General features: G+C 40.8%; 1 protein-coding gene across 3 annotated transcripts in view; it reads left to right on the forward strand.

Moving 5' to 3' along the window:
* Window positions 1–21,498, forward strand: part of magi3b (membrane associated guanylate kinase, WW and PDZ domain containing 3b) — a 148,951-nt gene that overhangs the window by 67,873 nt on the left and 59,580 nt on the right. The window lies entirely within an intron of this gene.

The raw sequence follows: 21,498 nt of genomic DNA on the forward strand, positions 1-21,498 counted from the left end.
TCCAGGCACTTTAATGTTGTGTTTTTTTTTTTGGATAAATGGGTCTGTTTAGGTAAGATATACTAGACTGTCTATTTATATTAAAGTACACTTACTTCCTGTTTAGTTGTTCATGTTCCTATGACGTATTATTGTATTATTGACGAAGTATTGTGATATGTTTTTCAATACTGTATCGATTCTCAAAAGCGTGTTGTCGATTTTTAGTTAATAGTTAAGATAGTTGTCGATGTACAAATTGGTGTCAGACAGACAAGTGTAAGATCTCCTCATTTCTTATACAGCTTTCTTCTCCATCTCAGAGATCTTTTAGTCTGCCAGGGCAGAAGGAGATCTCATGCTTTTCTTATTTGTGTCCAGAATCCATCACAGTTGAGCGCTGATGCTGATCTCCTCTCCTTCTAAGGGGGAGGATAGAAGAAAGACTTCAGAAACCAGTGAAGCAATATTGAGATCTGTGTGTATATATATATATACACACTTATTTACTTATTTATTAATTTTTTTAAGCATTTTCTGAAAATATAAACACTATTTCTATTTCTTTGCATAATTTAACATATTGGAAGGAAACATGGCATACATTTTTTTTAAGATGGATGCAATAGTGCAATTCATGCAGTTTGTCCAGCGATGACCAGACTTATGCATTAAATTGTGTGTGCTCTCCTTTTTGTCAGGGACACTAGGGGAACTGAGGGAACTGAGGAATGTGTTGTGTAGTGAAACTCAGTACTGTAGTTTTGCATCTAGTTTCTTCAGAAGAACCTCATTCAGATTCAGATGTAATTTACAAAAACTGGTAAAGGGCATTGCCTGGGCTCCTTGTTTTCCACTGACAAAAATAGCTATTAGTCTTCCCTCCTTTGGCATTTAAAAAATATTATTTTCAGATTGCTGGAGCATTGAACACTCTGTGTTTGTGACTTTTAAATGCAGTTCAGATCGTTCAGAAAGTGAGCTTGTTTGAGCAGAAACACTAAAACCTAACATGACCCATTAGGACAGGGCTGTGGAGCTCCAGTCCTAGAAGCCCCCTGCATTACATCCTTAGGTGACCTTCAGCACACTCGATTCAGTTTATGAAGGTCTTGATAATCATGTGTGAAGGGTTTGATACTGTGTTAAATCAGATGTGCTACAGCAGGAGAATCTGTGGCGGGCCCTGGAGTTCGGCCGGAAGCACATACGGTTCTTCACCAGTACTCATAGGACACTTCACCAGATGTTCTGAGGAAGTGATGCTCATTGCAGATCCTGGAGAAATCTTTCACTCCATAGCTTAGTGTTTTTCGTGCTCCCACACACCTGTTTCAGCTGATCAGTGCTCTGATAATTATCTGATGAGTTGGAACAGGTGTGATCGAGCCGAGAAAACACTAAACACTGAAGATTTACCCTCCTGCAGGGTTTAGTTCTCACCCTTATCCAACACACCTGCCTCTGATATTCAGAACCCCCAAAGTTCTTTGATTAGCTGGAGCGTGTGTTAGATTCGGCTCAGAGACTTCTGGGCTGTAAACCACAAGAGCATTGTTGGATACCTCGCAGGACTAAAAAATTACTTTTCTTTTATATTTTCTTATGAAAAATGTTATATGCCACATTGTACATGTGGTTCACCACCTTCTTTAGAAAGGGTGTTTGTTATTACTTACTAGAGATGGCTGATCCACTCAGCCATACCATTGAAAAATAATCTACATGAAATAATTTAAATATGGGATGTTTGTCTGAACATTTTAGAGCACATTTATTTAATGTGACACTAATGTGACACAGATTCCCCTGCAATTGTACTTTAGCCCACGCCACATTTCATGTTTTTTCTTAGTATGTTGATCAAATAATTAGTAGTAATGCTTTAGAGTGTAGATGATGTGGTTTATTTACACTTACAAAATCTACAACACATTTGAAACAGGGGAGCCCAAACCTTTGCATAACACTCTATCTTAATGGATCAGGTTCTGGCTACTGTCAAGCCCAATCCAGGTCTAATGCTTTGTTTGTACCACTGTATTCTAGCAGACTGCCATTGACCAAGTGCCATTGACGTACACTATTCCAAGGCTGCAGCAGTGAGGACATCTATACATCTATATATAGTCTATACATCTATATATAGTCTATATACAACTATTTTACAGTGAAACATGAAAATTGAATGCAACATCAGTGCCAGGGGTTTTGGACCCAATTAAAAATATTATAATGGGCAGTGTTTACAGTGCTCTGCTACACGTATTTAACAGCCAATTTCAGATCAAATTCAAACAAAACAGTGTTTTTATGAGCCTGCATTAAAACCATTGTAGCTGGCCTAGTGATGTGTTAAGGCTTACTTAGTGGTTGTTTTCCTGCTATGCTAAAGCTGCACTCTCAAGGACACAGAATGTAATGGGTTTTATTTTTCGTGGATTAGCCAGTTTGAAGCTTTTCAGGTATTAAATAACTTTACCTAACAGAAATGAATTTGGCCAGATTCTGCTGGCATAGCAAGCTTATCACAAGCACCACACGTCCTATACTTACACGACCACTGTGGATAATACATCACTACCTTCTAATTCTCTAATGGCTGCATTGATCAGCCAAACCCGTGAGGGTTTTTTAATGAGCACAGAGGACAACACACAAGTTTCGAGAGCTCAGGAGTGCATGTCACTTTAATTATCCAGTGTCCAGCTGTTTTAACTGCTGTAACTGTTTTCCTGATAGAGCTCACAATCTCTGTAGGCATTACTTTGCTGTAAGACACACATGCATGCACACTCACACACTCACACACACACACACACATGGACGTGCAGCCTTTCTTGTTTATACGCAGTGATTAACATTTAGCCAGTAAACACTATTTCTAATCTCTCTTTTCCCATCTCCGCCCCCCATCTCCCTCTCTCTCAGTCAGAGAGCCATACACACTTACCCCTGTGATTATTTTGGGAATTGAGGTCCTGTTGGCAGAAGAAGGGAGATTATGGAGGTGCATTGAAATGCAGATGGTGGTCCAGTGATAGGGGTTGGATGATAAGGTCTTGTAAACACAACACTTAGATTTTTATCTGCTGGATTGCCTATTGTGAAATTTGGGCTTCATTCAGACATGTAATGACAAGCCTCCGTGAACCCTGACACACACTCGAGTGTGTGTATGTGTGTGCCTGTTGCCCTTGAGCCTGAGATTGGCACCATAATGACGCCCTCCAGCGTTGGAGGCTTGAGACATCAGGAGTTCCCCATCTGTCTGTCAGTGTCACAAAACACACTCTCACAATATTAGGGAGGCACAAAGATGTAGACAGTGTGCTGGTATTAGAATTAGAAACGCACATCATGGTCACAACACAGTCACAACACATTAGATTTCAGCCTCTGCATTTATCCCATCCGTGGCAATAAACCCACACATTAGTTTGGGGTGAGAATACAGACCCAGAGCAGTATGCAGCCACCTCTGCACCTGAAAAACTATTTGAGAGCATCTCAGCTGTGAATGTTGAGGAAAGAAGAAATGCTGGTCCTTCACAGCCCGCTTGTCTTACCTTAAGGCCAAAGATGATTGGCCTTTGCCCACCTCCTGATGGTGTAGGAGATTGAACTAGCAACCTTCCGCTACCAAACCTGTTTCTTTAACCTTAAGGCCATAGCTGATCAGCCTCTCTCTGCTTTTTGACAGACTTGGGGTTTGAACAAGCGACTTCCCAGCCCTAAGACCATGACGGATTGGCCTCTCTTTACTCGCTTCCTGACAGTCTAGGGGATTGAACCGTCCACTTTCTGGTGCCAAGCCTACTCGTGTAACCTTACGGCCACGGCTGATTGGCTTCTCCCGGCTTCCTGGCAGTCCAGGGGATTGAGCTAGTGACCTTCTGGTCCCAAGCCCATTGCTGATTGGCCTGGACTGGAAACTGGATTTAAGATCCAGATGTGAAGTAGAGACCAGTAGATCTTCAGATAGCAGCAAGTGTGAGAAGTGAGCTTATGAGCGGAAGGTCGCTAGCTTGATCCCCTTGAGCAAAGGTCTTTAAATCTGGACCATGAATCCAGTTTCCAGTCCTGGGTTTTGTTCTCACTGGAAGTTAAGGGAACAGTTGATGTAATTGATTGTGGACTGCATCCCAAGACAGCTTCTCTAATTCTTGGACCACAGCTTCCACCGGCCTCAGCCGATAGTTTGTTTAAAGAAAAGAAAATATTCGACATCAGGCAGATTTTCAGATTTGGCCAATATTTTAAGCTATTTATATTTATTTATATTTATATTTAATGATGTGTTTACTGAACACCAGAAGATCAGAATGCATAGACGATGTTGGACTGCTGAGCTAAACTGTATGTATAACCCTACAGGAATGAAATGTTGTAGTTCTGTAATGCTAATCCAAGTGGACTGAATCCCAATTCTGTGTTTTATGATTGTTTATGTATCGACCTTAATATCAGCCTCTGCAGTTTCCAGTCTGTGAGAGTACCCTAGCTTTCCAATCATCACTCATTGATTTTGCTTGAATCTGTGCCGCACCACAAATCGTGCCTACAAATTTCATTTTCTCAGTTCTCCAGTAAGCTACTTACACTGTGCAGTTGTTGTCTAAGCTGGTGAGGAATGATAAGTGGACAACTTCTCTGCCTTTATCCTCTGTTTCTCCTTGTGCCAGGGATCCCTCCCCACTCTGCATTTTTAATAGGTAGTCCATTGCATGTGTTTATTTGAGGACGATCAATAATAGTGAATCTTGCATTTGTTTTGAACAATATATATATTTATTAACCCTTGAGTGCTGAAGCATAAACAGCTTTTTTGCCTTTTGAGAGACCCCCCTCCTTTAACACTTTGCTGCCTCAGGTGGGGTTCACAGCGTAATGTTTTTTGTTGCTGACCAATGCACCGATTTCAGATTGTCTTCAAAGGGGAGAAACGTGTCTTGCATGCTGTTGTTGCACATTGGTTGCCTCACGTTTTAAAGCTCAGTTCCAAGCGGTCAAGGAGCTGATGTGAGCATGTTTTTCTGTGCTGACCAATCAGATCAGAGGTAAGGGGGGCTTTTAGGCCTTCAGATTGCTATATTGAGAGAGGTGTTTTGTGGCTGCAGTCACTTTTTTTCCTAAGTAGCACTTTCTGCTTAATGGTAAGGGTGTAACAGTGCATGTATTCGTTACAAACCATCACGGTATGAATGTCAGGTACAGACAAAGCCTCCATGTGGTGGGCGAAATGCAAGTTCCATCCAGAAACCTTAAGCCATTAGCAAGGAATGTTCAGAATCCCATGATTTTTGGCTTTGGTAGATCTTTTCTTTGCTAGAACTATTATTCACATATCCAGCTAAACCTACAACAATATTGAGAAATCACATTATTAATGGAGAAGTATAGATGAATCAACAATAATCAATAAGCCATCTCCGCAGCCTTTGAATATATCACCAGTAAGACATTCGGTGAGACAGGGTTAATAGCATAAGAATTGTGTTCTCCTAAAGGCAGGCCATGGCTTCAGTAGACAGGGCTTTGGTGTTTTGCCCAAAAGCATGCACTGAGTGCTTTGGGATGTGGTTTGAACTTGCAGCCCACCACTGGGAGGCAGCTGTACAACTCTTCTTACCGGCAGCCTCGATGCTAAAGCTTGCCTGGAGCCAAAAGCTCCTCCCGACTTTCCTTTCATAGCCTTCAGCGATTCCTTACGCCTTTTCCCTGAGCGTGTGAAGAGAGGGATCAGAGCAGAGCAGCACAGAGGAGGAGGAGGAGGAGGGCTGAGGAGGCAGCGAGGGAGCACAGAAGGACTTTTACTCTGTCAGCGTCACCGTGAGGAGACTGATAAAAAGAAAGGCAAACAAAAGGAAACACTTATGGCTGATTAACTGAGAGCAGACCTAGGCAAAGGTGTGTATGTGTACATGTGTGTAAGTAGAATATAGACAGACTGAGGTGACAGTGATGAAAAAGATGTATTGGAGATAAGGGGAAAGGACAGATGGTTTATATGGAGTTGGTCCACCTTAGCGGCTCTAACAGTCTCCACTCTTGAGAGAAGGATTTTCCAGTCTGTGGACATTTTTGCCTGTTCATCCCAAATGGCATCTGTGGGGTTAGACACTAATGTTGGATGAGAGCACCTGGCTCACAACCTCTGTTCTAGTTCATTGCAAAGGTGGTTGATGGGGTTGAGGTCAGGGCTTCGTGCAGGCCAGTCAAGCTGTTGTACCAGACATAAGTGTGATTCGTCACTCCAAAGAACATGTTTCCACTGCAGTCCAGTGGCAGTGTGCTTTACGCCACTCTATTCAGCGCTTGGAATTGTGCTTGGTGTTGAAAGGCTTGCATGCAGCTGCAATGTAAACGTTAAAAATATTTATATACTTTTTTCATACCGTCTTTTACAGTTTCAAAATAGCAAAAAAGGAAAAGGCCTGAAGCACAGCCCAAGCATCCTGCATGATCAGTTCTTAGTAACACCCCCTATTAGCAAGTCTCACAGCTTGTAAACACTTTTTGTAGCCAGCTTTCAAAAGTCTTTCAGTTTTTGTTTCGGGGGATTTTCACACTTTCATCCTTTCAGAAGGCTTCCAGTTCTGTGACATTCTTGGGCCGTCTTGTTTCACTGCTCATTTGAGGTCTACTGATAGATTTGAGATGTTCAGGATGTCAGGTTGGGGGATTGTAAAAGCCATGGCAATCCCATGAAATTGTGTGGTGAGAATTCAGGAACTGTTTTTTTATGATTACATGTCCGTGAAGGTCATATTTGCGCAAGTGTCGCTGTACAGTAGAACAGTGCACCATCACGCCAGAGTCTGCTAATCCTTCTGGAGGTCTTTTGCAGTCAGACAGGGATTATTGGGGGTTTGGTTTGCCTTCAGCACAGTCCTGAAGGAAGTTCTTTTGGAATTATTTCTCTTCCAGACCTCCATCCTTGACCTCCAGGATTCATGTTAACTCTCATTTCTTAATTACATTACAAACATGCTGGCTTAAAATGTTTACACCAATAACCAATAATTTAATTGTAATATATATAATATTATGTTCAAATTATATTTTTGGCGCTCTATGCAATATAAGTGATGATAATTGTTTTTTCACAGGTTTGATATAATAGAATTATAGGTTATTAAAAACTGGCCTTTTGGAAAGGTTCCCCAGAGTGGACATTTTCAACTAAATTCGAAGCACCTGGTTTATAAATCAGTTATTCTATCATTCATTCACTCACATACTCACTCAGGCACGGTTAGCAGGCTGAAGGTTTCAACAAGGGAGAGCTATTAGCATTTTAATTGCCTTTGGTGCTTCATATCAGTAACACTGTGTATCTTTATTGGTGTAAACAGGTAAACTGTATCTTTTGAGCATTAGGACTATGGGGTAGGACAGAGTAGGATTTATGTTTGACAGAGCAAGACAAGACAAGACAACCATATTCACCATTAGTGTTGGACATAGATGGAATTTGGCCTCCACCCTTAATGCATCTATGCAGTAAACACACAAACACATACACACTAGTAAACAAACACACACAGTGGAGAGTTGGTGGGGAGCCATCGCTGCGGCACCCGAGGAGCAAGGAAAGTAAAGGCCCTTGCTCAAGGCATAAAACATTAAGTATGATGTTAAATAACAAATGGTAATTATTGACAAACTACTAATAATCGATTCATTAAACCATAGATAATTCATTGTAAAAAGTAATCATTAGTTGCAGCTGTAATGTAATTGGTCAGTATTTTTTAAAGTACTGATGAGGCTCAGGAAATCTCACTGTTATGTAATTAATCGTGATAATGAAGTCACATCGTCACCTTGTCCACCATTAGAAATTGTTTTCCATTTCCATAGCCCCACGTTCTCCTAGGCTTGAACCCATTCAAAGCTAACCCATAGCCTTTCTCAGTCCCCCAAGCCACTCAAACCTCCACAGGGCTCACGTTCCACCGCTAATGTTCTTCCCCTGCTCTCCATGCATCTGCTTCTCAAGATAAAATGAAACACTCAAGCTTGTGAGTAAGGACCTCCCTCTCCCTTAGAGTGCTCCATTTTCCCAGCTCTGTCATCCACAGCTTTTACTCCATAGGTCTTGTCTATTCATTTGTGAATGTTTGGTCAGAACTGCACTGGCCTTCTGCGGAAAGCACATGTAGATCAGGACACACAGGAGATAGACTATCTTGCCAAAAGTATTCACTCACCTGTCTTTGAAGCATATAAACTTCAGTGACATCTCATTCTTAATCCATAGGGTTTAATATGATGTCGGACCACCCTTTGCAGCTATAACAGCTTCAACTCTTCTGGAAAGACTTTCCACAAGGTTTAGGATTGTGTTTATTTTTGACCATTCTTCCAAAAGCGCATTTGTGAGGTCACTGATGTTGGAGGAGAAGGCATGCCCAGCTATTCCCGCACAGTTGGGAGCATGAAATTGACCAGAATTTTTTGGTATGCTGAAGCATTAAGAGTTCTTTTCACTGGAACTAAGGCCAAACCCAACTCTTGAAAAAACAGCCTCACACTATAATCCCTCCTACACCTGTGACCATGGAATTGTCCATTGGCCTCTAAATTCAGTGATTTGGATGGGTGAGTGAATACCTTTTGGCAATATAGTATATATCTGCCTGAGAGGAGCACATTAAGTGGCGATTGGTCATCGCAGTACCATCTTTGCCCCCAGGATTTATTACCTAGTTATTATGTTACTCTTTTGCCGCTGTGTCAAATGTAGACTCACATGCATTAGGGCAGCATGATATGGATAAAATTATTTGGGTAAAATTTAATTTCCTGGTTTCATTTTTCAAAACACTATAGACTATTATAAGAATTGACCTTAATGCTCACAGCCTCACAGTTGTATAAATTAGTTCGAAGTAGGGCTGGAGTGACTTAATTAGGGAAATATGCTGATTTGTATAACGTTGCAAAGGTAGCCGAACTAAATAAAAAAAAGGCTGTGTCCCGAAGCACATGTTACCACACTAAATAAAAATTGTGCACCACCTTAAGAAGCCTGGTCATTAATATAGTATGCAAAGTATTAAAGACAGCAGGATAACAGCACCGTAATTACTGTGTCTTCATTGCCCCATACTAAAAGTAATTTCTGCACCCCTGCTGTTATAGTAACGTAGTGTTGCGCAATGCTAACATTATTATATTATATACATTGTTATTTGGCCTGTAAATAATGCCTGTGAATTATTGTCATTGCACTACATTGATTCAAACATACAATTACCATTGATGATCTTAATTACATATTACTCCAGTGATTAAATAATTCCAAATTATAACCATTTTAAGTTTGAAATATAATAATGCCCTGAAGTGCATACTATGTGCTTTTTAAGGGATGATTAAAGAAAATATGTCTCTCCTGAGTTGTGAAATGCAATGCCTTAATAGTCATAATTGCAGTTCATAGGTACTTTCAACTTTATCTTTTCTAAGTATCAGCCTCTACTCTTTTAGCTTTTAGTAGTGTTGTTTTAAAAGATATACGCCTCAGCAACGTGCTCAGCAAACCCCACTATACAGGCAATGAACAAAAATACAAAAATATAGAGAGAAATATATATTTGTTTCATTTTTCACTGTTTACATTATTTTAATCAAGCACACACACCCTTTTTTTAGAATAATCTATACATTAGTCGTTAGACTAACCGACTAGCCCCTCGTTAGGAGGCTGCCATATTATTATTGCTCAGGCCAATATTGTGATTACAATTAATAAACTGTAACATCTGACCCTGGCTTTGTCTGTTGTCCATCCTTTGTCTCTCTCCCTCCTGTCATCCTATCCCATTGTCTACTCTCATGCCCCGCCTTCTCATTAGTGTCCCCACCTGTGTTTAGTCCTGTTCCAGGTGTTTGTGTATAAGTAGTCCGTGTGTTTCAGTGTTCCTGTTTAGTTTGCCTGAGAAAGGTGTTAAACAGGGCTAGACAATTGGGGCTGGAGTGCAGCACGGTCTGCTGATTTCCCTGCTCAGACCTACTGAACCTGGCAATTAACAGGCGACTTAAATCAGGTGTGCTTGACCAGGCAAGGCACAGAACTGTGCAGGAATTCGGCCCTCCTGAATTGTAACAATGAAGCTATTTTTTGTTTTTTTAATCTACAGTTATTATTGAATGTAAAATGACTAATGTGACCAGTGCTTCGAAACACTCCTCAAACAGTACTACACTGGTCCTATCACCATCCTCGCTTAGCTCGAGGTGCGCGAACAACTTCTATTTCTGAACTCTTTGGCCAGGCCCTGTCAGTGTCTCCACATCTACTCCAGTCATGCAGCTGACTGATCAACAGAGCTACAGTTGGCAGTTGAGTGCAAACCTCTGCAGTCCGGCTCAGCAAGTCACTCTACTCTCCCTTCCCTTCTGACTTTAATCCTGTTTGGGCTCAATTCAGGAAAGAGGATTACGCTGTAGAGCAGTATGAATTTCGTCAAAGTTCGCTTACACTTGATTAAATTAACTATTGTCCTCTAAAAAAAAAAGTCATGGCAGGTCCTCTTCACCCCTCTGCGGGCTGTTTGTCAGAGTAAATAGAAGCTTCTGGGGGTGTAATTAAAGTTTAATTGATTCAAACCACCAGGGGGACTTTTGGCTCTTTTCGTCTGAGGAGAGTTAAAGAGTCAGCAGAGGCTTGAAGGAGACTTGTTTTACTGGTTAAACTTTTGGATTTGTCCTTAAATTGCCTGTAACTTTCTTGGTAAACAAGATATTTGCTTCTACGTTTAATATTTGCTTAAATTGCCTGAGGTAAGTCAGAACAGAAATAGCATTAAAGTAAATTTGTGATATTTCATATTCTTAAAAAAAATATATGAAAATCCTCTTTTGTTTAGTGCATTTTCCAGTGTTTCCGTAGATTGATGGTGCTAAAGATGCTCTCGGACGTCTGTGAATGAGGCTTGTGTCAGCAGTAGTTTGCCACAGATGGACAGATGGTGATTGGCGGAGGGCTGTGTCTGTCAAGCGTGAAGGACAGGCATGGCCAATGAGGCTTTACAAATAAAGGATTCAGTTTAACCTTGAAGCAATTTAGATGAACAGTGCTCTTTTCACCCCGCCTTGCCATTCAAATTCTCTTGCCTCTGCAGTAGTTTTGCATTATCTTAATTCTCATCTCCCCCGGCTCCCTCCTGTGAGTCTAATGGAAAAGAATAATCCTTTGCGGGTTTACTTGCTCTACTTGAATACTAAAAGCAAAACATGAACCAACACTTATTGTGTGTGCGTGTGTGTATATATATGTAGCACAAACAGGTAAGTGTAAGGATCTGAGAGACTTTGACAAGGGCAATCTTGTGATGCCTAGACCACTGGGTCAGAACATCTCCAAAAGCGCAAGTCTTGTGGGATGTTCTGGTATGCAATGGTTAGAACTTACCAAAAATGCTTTAAGGAAGGACAACTGGTAAATTAGCACTCAAGCTTCTTTGATGCACGATCGGATTGAAGGCTAGCCTGTCTGGTTCAGCTCCACAGAAGAGCTGCTGTGGCACAAATTCCTGAAAAAGTTCATGCTGGTTAGAACACCTATTTATGAGGCTACATAGAGCTCATGCTGAACCCTGTCCATCATCAGAAGGGCCTGCAATAGGCAATAGTTCCTGCAATGTGAGCATCAGAACTAGTCCCTGGACCAGTGGAAGACCATGAGCTGGTCTGATGAATCATATTTTCTTATACATCATATGGATGGCTGGGTGCATGTGCATTGATTTCCTGGGGAAAAGATGGCACCAGAATGCACTATAGGAGAAAGGCAAGCAGTCAGCAGCAGATTGGTGCTCCAGGCAGTGTTCTGTTGTTTGGGCTCTTGTTACTTTGGCACTGGAAAATTTGTATGGGAATGGTTTGAGGAACATGACTTCAGGATGTTAACATAGACTCCAAGTAATTATCTCTGTACTGTCCAGGGAAGGCTTTCTACTAGATTTCGGAGCATTGCTGTGAAGGTTTAATTGCATTCAGCAACAAGAGTGTTGGTGAGGTCAGGATGTTGTATGATGACCACCCACCTCTTCCCCAACTCCACTACTCATCCCAGATGTATTGGTTGGGGCCCGACCATCATTTCAGAGAACACAGTTCCACTGCTCCACAGCTCAATGCTGGGGGGCTTTATGTCCCTCTAATTCACGCTTGGCATTAAGCATGATGCCAATAGGTTCATGTTTTATCTATTATCTCTAATTATTTATCTGTTATCTCTACAGGAATGTGCATTTGGATTGAACTTAAAGTAGCTGATTGCATTTATTGGAGGGTGGGAGGGGTGTCCACAAACATTTGGACATTTAGTGTAGGAGTTTCTACTACTAGAGTTTAATATTTTAAAGATGAAATCTGAAAATAAAATGAGCTGATATTATTGGTTATCAGATTTCGTAGGCCGTTAATTATCATAACAGTCTGTCCCAGACAGATGCAGCACATATAGTACAGAAGTGCACTTTATACACTGTCAGAAGGTCATATGATCGCTAGAAGCCAGTTCGAAAACCTGACAGTGCAGTAGGAAAAGGATTCAGCCTGCAAAGTTAACATTCATAGCCTCATGTGAGACATTTACTGAGCAAACCTCTCTGCCCGAATGCCTCTCAGGTTAGACAGCTATGGAGCGCACACCTTCTGAAGAGGTCACTTATGTAACATGTCAAAGCTACAAACTTTTATTCTTCTGCAAATTCCTGTCAGCCCTCTTCACCTGAAGGCACCCTTTGTTCGGGCAGGCTGCCATCCGAATCAAGTTCAAGTGGGGCATGATAAATTTGCATTTTGGATGAACCCGAGCATGTTCAGAACGGGCAGCTGGAATGGAGTTCCCTTGTAGTTGAAACAAAAAGCACGGCTTCATGCTGCAGTGTGCCTTCACTACTCCAATTTACTGCTTTACATGACGGTAGACTGCATGTCCTACTAATAGTGCTCACCTGTCTGACTCTGCCTTCCTTTCTGACTTCACTGAACTACGTTTCATACTAAAAATCACATTTATGAAACCCTGTGTTTCTTGCCAGGATCTTAGTTTTCATGCTCTTCTGAAAATGAACTTACACTATATGCCGTTATGTGCGCCATAACCAAAAGTGTGTAGACACTGACTCAGTGTTCCTTTCATAATCGGAGGTATATCGGCGGCTAAAGCATGCATTTATTGATTATAAGTACGTTTAAAGTGCTTATGGCACTACGACGGGTCACAGCTATCATAGATTAGGACTGTAACAATAACAAATAATGGGTCCTCTTGGTGTGCTGTCTGCACGGTGCTTGGTTAGCTAGCTGAAAAGATCATAGCCAGTCGGCTAGGTTACCTTTCAGTGTTTTTTATTAGATGCTCCAGAGGCATTGGTACGCCGTTTAACCACAATGATGCCTTCTCTGGTCGCCTAGCATTAGCTTTTAGCCTTTTTAACCTTGTTTTCATATTCTCCTGCTTTACACTAGATATTCAAACATTGCTGGGAGAATGTAACTGCATTCCACTGCTCCACAGCTCAATGCTGGAGAATTATATACCCCTCCAGCTGACACTTGGCATTGAACATATAGTGTAGTATAGTGTAGCTCCCAGACTTTACTGTATTGTTGTTGTTGTTCATTCTTTCAACAACAACAACATAATAATAATACTGGTCCTAAGGTAAACACCCGATCATCCTATCTTTTTTTTTTTTAATTAAGGATGTTAATTGTAAGGTATTGGATGGCGCTTCATCTCTCCAGAGCACACAGTCTGACGCTGGGGGTCTTTAAACATTAGGTTAATGTGCGGCTGCTCCAGAATGTCCCATTCTGTTGGCAGTGCCTTTCTGTAGGATGTTTGTGCGCATCTAACCTCTTGTGTCAGAAATAATGGGACCTGTGAATCTGCTGCATTCAAATGTATGAAACTTTTTGACAGGTAGTGTATGTTGTAGTTTACATGGACAGGAACCTGCTAGGCCCATAATAAAACGTACATAAGACATCCCTAGAAAGTGGCAGTAAAATGGTCAAACTATGCATCCATCTATGCCTGTTTCTGCATCATCCAGCTCACTGGGCTTATCCCATGCCAGACAGAGGGGCAGCCTACTGTAGTAAAAGCTGTCTAAAGAGTTACAGTGTAGTTCTTGTATGCATAATGTATGGACTGAGTCAGTCTATTGATTCCACTCACACAGGACCATTCATCCTTTTAGTCGTGGCATAAAATAGCTGAATCATGACTACAGCTCTTAAACTGTTGACCTCATTTATCTTGATATAAAACATGAAATTTGTTTTTAAAAACGTAATATGTGAAGGGTATCCCCTCCCCACTCCCCTGTATCTCACACAGCCAAGGGGAAGCTCTTTGTTCAGTCAGCAGTGAAATGTGGCTCGTCAGGGTGGTGAACTGCCATTTGCCAGGGTGGACAAATGGAGGGCCTTTTTACCATGGGACTGGGAGGTCACCCAACCGACAGAGTGGGACAGTCATGAACTTCGGCTGGGGTCTTTTGAAGGTTTGTAATATATAGACAGTTTCTGCTCAGTTCCAGGACCTTTTTGGGTCTTCTAATCTAATGTGGACAATAGTTTGTAATGACAGCATATGTGACGCAGAGTTACATCATAAAAAAGACATTCTAAGACCAATTAAACTCTAAAAAGAAAACTGCACAAACTACATGATTGAATGTATGGTTTTCATTTAGATCCATTTTCGCAGACAAAACGTAAATATAAAATAAATTAATTAATATCTTAAATAAATACCCCACTGCGCTGCTGAATGTTATTCTGAAGTTCTAGCTTAAGCCTATAGTTTTGCACTTAATGTGTAAACCTTTATTTACAGATTTTAAGAATTTTAAATGCTGAGTTTAATTGTTTAGAGTAATCAACAAATCAACAAAATAAAGATAAACTGATAGAAAAATAGTTGTTAGTGGCAGCCCTAATAGCAACATTATAGTAAAGCCTTAGCAAAGACTACTTAGCAACACCATAGCAACCACCTAGCAACCCTATAGCAATCATGTAGCAACACCATAGTAACCACCGGAAATAGCATAGCAACTACTTAGAAAAAATATTTTCACCCTTGTGACCATGTAGTAACAGGCCAGCAATTGTCTGGAGATGGGAAGCACTTAAGCTGTGCAACCTCTCTGTGTTTTTTGTTTGTTTGTTTGTTTGTTTGTTTGTTTTTTAGGAAATGCACTTTTATATTTTATCTGGCTTCAGTGTTGCCCTTTTCCATTAATCTGTCAATGGCAGTTGTTGCACTGAATCAATCACTGCTGTTGTGCTCTATTGGATTAGAAACTGTCTGTAAGTGCTCGAAGAATGACCGATGGACCTTATCATCTCTATATTGTTGGCATATATTCAGATCCCTTGGAAAACTCACTTGGTGTTTGCTAAACTAGCTCTGTAGTTTTGGTCATTCAGCTGGTGTATCAGATGCTTTGATAGAATTTAGATATACTATAGTCACAGTTGCTCTCTGTGGTTTGATTGGAGTGGTTTATTATAAGAACCATGTACATCATCTTCAGGACTGCGCAGGTGAACGATACAATAGGATATTGAAGATGCTGACAAGTAACCTAAGGCCAAACCTTTGATGATGCAATTGTCACTCAAGGATTACTCATACAATGGATTGTCACAGGACGCTAATAATCTTTATGCCAGTGGAGAGCTGCCTTCAACTATAACACTAGCAAATACCTAACAACTACTTAGCAACACCATAGTAACCACCAACGATACCATGGCAACCACTAATCAAATCCATAGCCTATTGGTCTCCAACTCTTCTCTTGGAGAGCTGTCTTCCTACAGGTTTTATTTCCAACCCAGATTTTACACACCTGATTCAGCCAATCCAGAACTTCTGAAAGCAGCGGTTAGTTGCATTAAGTGGGGTGGATTAACGTTGGATCCAAAGTTTCTGGGTTTGTCCAAATACTACAGACAAAAGTATTATGAAATTCTAATTTAAAAAATTATTATCAAAAAAAGAGTTCATCCTGCTTTTGTTGGAGTAACTCTCTCTACTGTGCAGGAAAGGCTTTCTACTAGATTTTGGAGGAGCATTGCTGTGAGGACTTAATTGTGTTCAACTACAAGAGCATTAGTGAAGTCAGGATGTTAGATGATCACCACACCACCTCATTCCCAAAAGTATTGGATGAAGCACCATCATTTCAGAGAACACAGTTCTGCTGCTCCACAGCTCAATGCTGATTTATACCCCTCTAGCTCACGCCTGGCATTAGGCATGGAGCCAAAAGGCTCATGATTATCTCCTTTAAAGAGTCCTATTCTATTGGCAATACTTCTCTACAGAATCTGTGTCAGCACTGGGTGCATTCTTTAGAAGGGGTGTCCACAGACATTTGGACATAAAGTGTAGCTCTCTAGGAGCAGGGCTGGAGACTGCTGCTTGATGCTTTTCTTAATGATCATCTCTGCTGTGAGTTTCCCAGATTCTGACACACTGTCTGAGGAAAGCTATAAGCATTTTCCATACAGAATAAATGCACTGATGAGTTCCTCACAGTTTCCCCACAGCTCCTGAAGTTGCATTACTGAGCAGCTCTGGTACAATAACAGAAAACTGTATAACGATGTAATGTTTTAGATGTGAAGCACCTTGTGAACCTGGCTTGGAGCTCATTCACTAACTCTCTTAATGGGTAGAAACCGTACTCTTCAGTCCTCACACCTCACTGTTCCAACTGCATAAAACGTCATGTTTTCTTTTGCTGAGATTTTATGTAATATAATGGTGTGTTTATGTATATTTATGTATGCATAATATATTGTCAGCATTGTCAGCGCAATTGTGCAAGTTATTATAGATGAATTAAGTTATTAAGTATACTGTAAGAGATTGGAACATGGGGAAATGCACAATATTCTCATTTCCCATTACGTATTTATCAGAGGCATTGTTAATACAAATGTTGGAGCACTGACGTCTGTTAAAATTAGGTTAAAATTCATATCTATAAAAAAAGACAAAAAAATATTGTTTAATGATTTAAACATTGCAGTGTCAGGTTTTCCTAATATCGTGCAGCCCTATGTCATACTATGACAGTTTTCCTAAAGTTTCATTTAAAAAATTGCAAAATATCGCTCACAGTATCGCAGTATATTGAATCGTAACCCCTGTATTGTTTATGTGTTAGAATGCACGCTTACTTCATTTACTTAGGCTTCACTAAATGGAAAACCCTTGTTTGTTTGTTTGTTTATTTTTCATATAAAACATTCAATTATACCAAGTGCAGACACTTCCTTTGCTTAAAGAGACTGCAGTAGATAACATCTCTCTATCACTCTCCCTGTCTCTCTGCCTCTCTCAGGCTTGGCTCAGCTCATTACTGCCCATGTAGGTTCAGCATATGGATCAAACGCTTGTCACTCCTCTTCTTTGTTATTCTCTTCCTTGTTCTTCTTCTGTTTTGAATTCTGCCAATGAAAGCTATCCTGTGTTAGCTATCCCTCATCTCTCTCCCACGCCACATATTGCTAGCATAGTGTGGGGATGAGGGGGGCAGCATTTGTGTGTATGCATGTGCACTTGTGATCACACATTTGGCAGCGTGGTTTGAAATGATTGCATCATACCTGATGATGACTTTTCTACACCTTGGTTTCAATTTATTCCTGATTGCTTTCTCATTTTCATCCCTTCCCTCCTCCATAATTCAGAAATCATGAGCCTGCTCGCGCTGAGGTACACAACTTCACTTTTACAGGGACAGAACTGAGAACAGAGCTGGGATTCAAATACAAGCTCAAAACGGAAGAACAAAGAACAGTACAAAACCCATTCTCACATCGTTTTTGTTTTCAGTGGTATCTTATCATTATTTCCTTATAGCAACATTATGAACACAATGTGGGCAAAGGTATTGGGACACCTGCTCATTCAGTTCATCTTTCTTTTGTTGGGACAGTGTTATCTGTCCAGGAACTACTTTTTGCAAGAGCATTAGTGAGGTCAGGATGTTGGATGATTACCACCCCACCTTATCCCCAACTCCCCAACTCATCCCAAAAGTACTGGATGGAGCAACATCCATCATTCCAGAGAACACAGTTCCACAGCTCCACAGCTCAATGCTGGGGGGCTTTATACCCCTCCAGCTATCTGCTCCAGAGATTCCTATTCTGTTGGCTTCTCTACAGGGAGTAGACAAACGGCGTACCTGTGCGTGCATTTGCACATCTGTGTAAGCAATGGGTGCAACTTAAAGTAGTTCAATCCATTCATTAGAAGGGGTGTCCATATACATTTGGACATATAGTATAGCAGTTTTAACTGAAAATAACAGCTTCAGAATCAGTTTGATGGTACACTGACTGTAATAAGGAGAAAAGCGTCTCTGTGATTGCCCCTCTGGCCTGGAATGCTGCTACTATGTAACTCTGGTGGAGCTGCAGGAAACTTCCTGTGAGATCGATGTTGACGGTTCTGTATCTCTCAGCTTGTCAACAAAAGCATGCGTACCATGAGAGGGAGCACAAAGCACTTGTCTTTATGGCAGTGGATTAACAATGAATTACATTCAACAACAACAACATTTCAACACACACACTCCTTGTACACGTTATTTAAAACAAGTGATTTGTAGGGATGCACCGGAAATATTTTGGCCAAAAATACCAACAAAAAGCCCTACTGAGTGAATAAAATGTATCCGATCAGTGACATGACTCGATCAGATCACAACCATTAAAGAGTGAGACGCTTTTTGTGTATGTAGCAATCATGTCCACTGTTACCCGATAATGGTCGTTTGCAGACATTTAATTTATGCAATGGGAAAAAATGGACTGGTAGGAGGTCCTGAGTGGTCCAGAGAAATAATGACCAGAGGATCACTAGTTCAAATCCCAGGGCCCTTAGAGAGCACAATTGACCTTGTTCTCTCCAGGGTGAGTAGATGGTGCTTCTACCCCCACATCCCTACAGTGCAGTGCTGGTCGACGCGTCAGAGCTGGGTACACTGCGCTTTCCTCTGAGCGTGCTGGTTGCCTGGTGATGTTGCATCAGCGGCAGTTTGGAAAAAGAGGCGATGGCTGTTCTGTGCACACTTCAGAGGGGGCGTGTGTCAGCCTTCACCCTCCCAATGTCGGAAGCATTGCATATGGTAGGGAAAGAATATGTGTGGGTTGGGTAATTGGTGATGCAAATTGGGGAGAAACAATCAAGGCCAACAAGTTTAGTGCATTTCTAGCGATTTGTCCAATTAAAGTTACTGTATGCTGATAAATAACACTTTTACTGTTCTGAACCTGACTATTGAAATCCTGAAATTTGTATGTAGCGGTGGGCGGTGACCTCCTGAATGTTGGTGCTCCCCTTGGTTGCCACAGCAAAGGAAGAAGCAGTGTGGAGTGAAGACTAAGAGGGACTGATGTGATATAATGTGATCTAAATTTGAGGTCATATCGCCCTCCTCCACCTCCTCTACCTTAGTTCCCCACTTTTCCCCTCTCCGTAGGCGTCCCATGTTTGAAGTGACTAAAGCTTTATTGTGCCTGTCCTCAGGACAAAGCAGCGGCAGTAATGATGTTATTGTGTCACACTGTGTACACATACGATTGTGATTCACTTGTGTCGCGACAATGTTTTGTCAAACACAACTGCGGTGCATTCATGCAGGAGATGAATAAGTCCTTTTGCCTCTGTTTAGAAAGAGCCTCTAGGAATACTGAAACACAGGAGGCACAAAGCCACGGAATGATATAAAGAGGGAGCGCCTGCGTGGAGGGAATATTGAATGACACATTTCATTGCTTCTCCTTTTTAATCCATTCTTCTGACACTCCCTCTCTCTCTCACCCTATCTCTCTCTCTCTCTCTCTCCACCTCCACCACCATTATTATTATAGCCCTCTGCCCCTATGAGATTTAGAGTCAATCAGAACTTCTTATCAGTGTGATATAAAGTCAATCACTGACTCCCTGGAAATCCCAGAGTGAGGATGAAAAAGATATGGGAATGGTGGCCATTGGTCAGTTTTGTCCCATATTGCTAAGCTACATTAAAGGGGGGGGGGGGGCTGACATACACATACAGTTGATATCTGTCACCTTGTCTAACGTGTTCTTGGCATTTAGACACTGTATTTGTCTCCTTTACCTCCAACATGAGTTCAGACATCCACACTGAGCAGCATATGGTGTGTTTATATATATATATATATATATATATATATATATATATATATATACAGTATATATATCATTTTTAAATCTCATTCCAGTTGCGTACTACACATGTATACTATGCTACAAGATAAATATTATATATTAATCTTAACAGTGTGTGTACTAACCCCTTTTCTACTAACAGGAAGTGAAGAAGCGTTGCTATGTCAACATACATCTCTGCAAGTTCTCCTTGCCACTGCACTTGCATTGTTAACCACCATTTTTCTTTTTGCAGACTTCAGTTGCTCCTTCCTTTCCATTTCGCTTTGCATTGTGGGGTAATAGTGTTCATCGAAATTATACGTAATGATATTTGAGTAGACGTATCTATATTACATACTATATCCTCTAAAGCTAGTTAGTGTTAATAGTACTGGTTAGTATTATTCATACACAAGTGGGAGGCACTCTATATAAAAGAAGCTGCTCCATGCTGTCGTTATTGTTGGATGCTCTATGCTAGTATTTGAGCAAGCCCAGGAGCAAGAAAAGAACAGTTCTTGCATAATGCTACAAAATGCTTTAATGTCATAAATGTAAGGACCTCTTTTGATTTTCCAAATGATCCATTTTTAAATGTGATGTGTGAGTTTACACAACATTTTTTCATTCCTTGACTTGATGTCCAACTTCTTTACCAGTTTAAAGGTTCTTCACACTCGCATATGGTTCTTTGTGAAACCAAGCATTGGTCTTATATAGAATTGCTGGAGAAGCCCTTTGTAGCATCTTTATTTTAAAAATAAATTGTGCTATTATAGATGAGAGTAGATTAAAAGACAGGAAAAGCCTCAGTGTTGTCTGATAAATGCTTTGTAATATTTAGTAAAATTAGCTTGTCAAAGAGGCTGTGAGAAAATAAAGCCTTGCCTAAATATGTGTGTCTGTGGCAGACAGAGTAACCTCTCACTTGGTACAGGTTCACTAAATAGCCCGGCTCGAATCCCTTTCTCCTTCTCTGATCTTTTTTTTTTTTCACAGAGAAGTATTTCAGTGGCGTTGCCCTCCTCTGTGGCTGCTAGCAGACGTAACTGTTGTCAGCCTGTCAGATGTGATCTTACTAGTGATTTGAGCTGAACTACCATTGCTCATACAAATCACTTTATACAGTTAACATTATCACATGGTTCTGACTTGTTATATCTAGTATTTAAATGACATCTAGCTCTTTTATTCAGTCGTATGCTCCTCCTTCTGATGGCAATTACTGAAGGAAAAATTGAGACATTCTGCTATTTAATAAAAGGTTGAGATTTATCCATGGG

Source organism: Salminus brasiliensis, chromosome 7 (assembly GCF_030463535.1).
Source record: "Salminus brasiliensis chromosome 7, fSalBra1.hap2, whole genome shotgun sequence".
Classification (NCBI taxonomy): domain Eukaryota; kingdom Metazoa; phylum Chordata; class Actinopteri; order Characiformes; family Bryconidae; genus Salminus; species Salminus brasiliensis.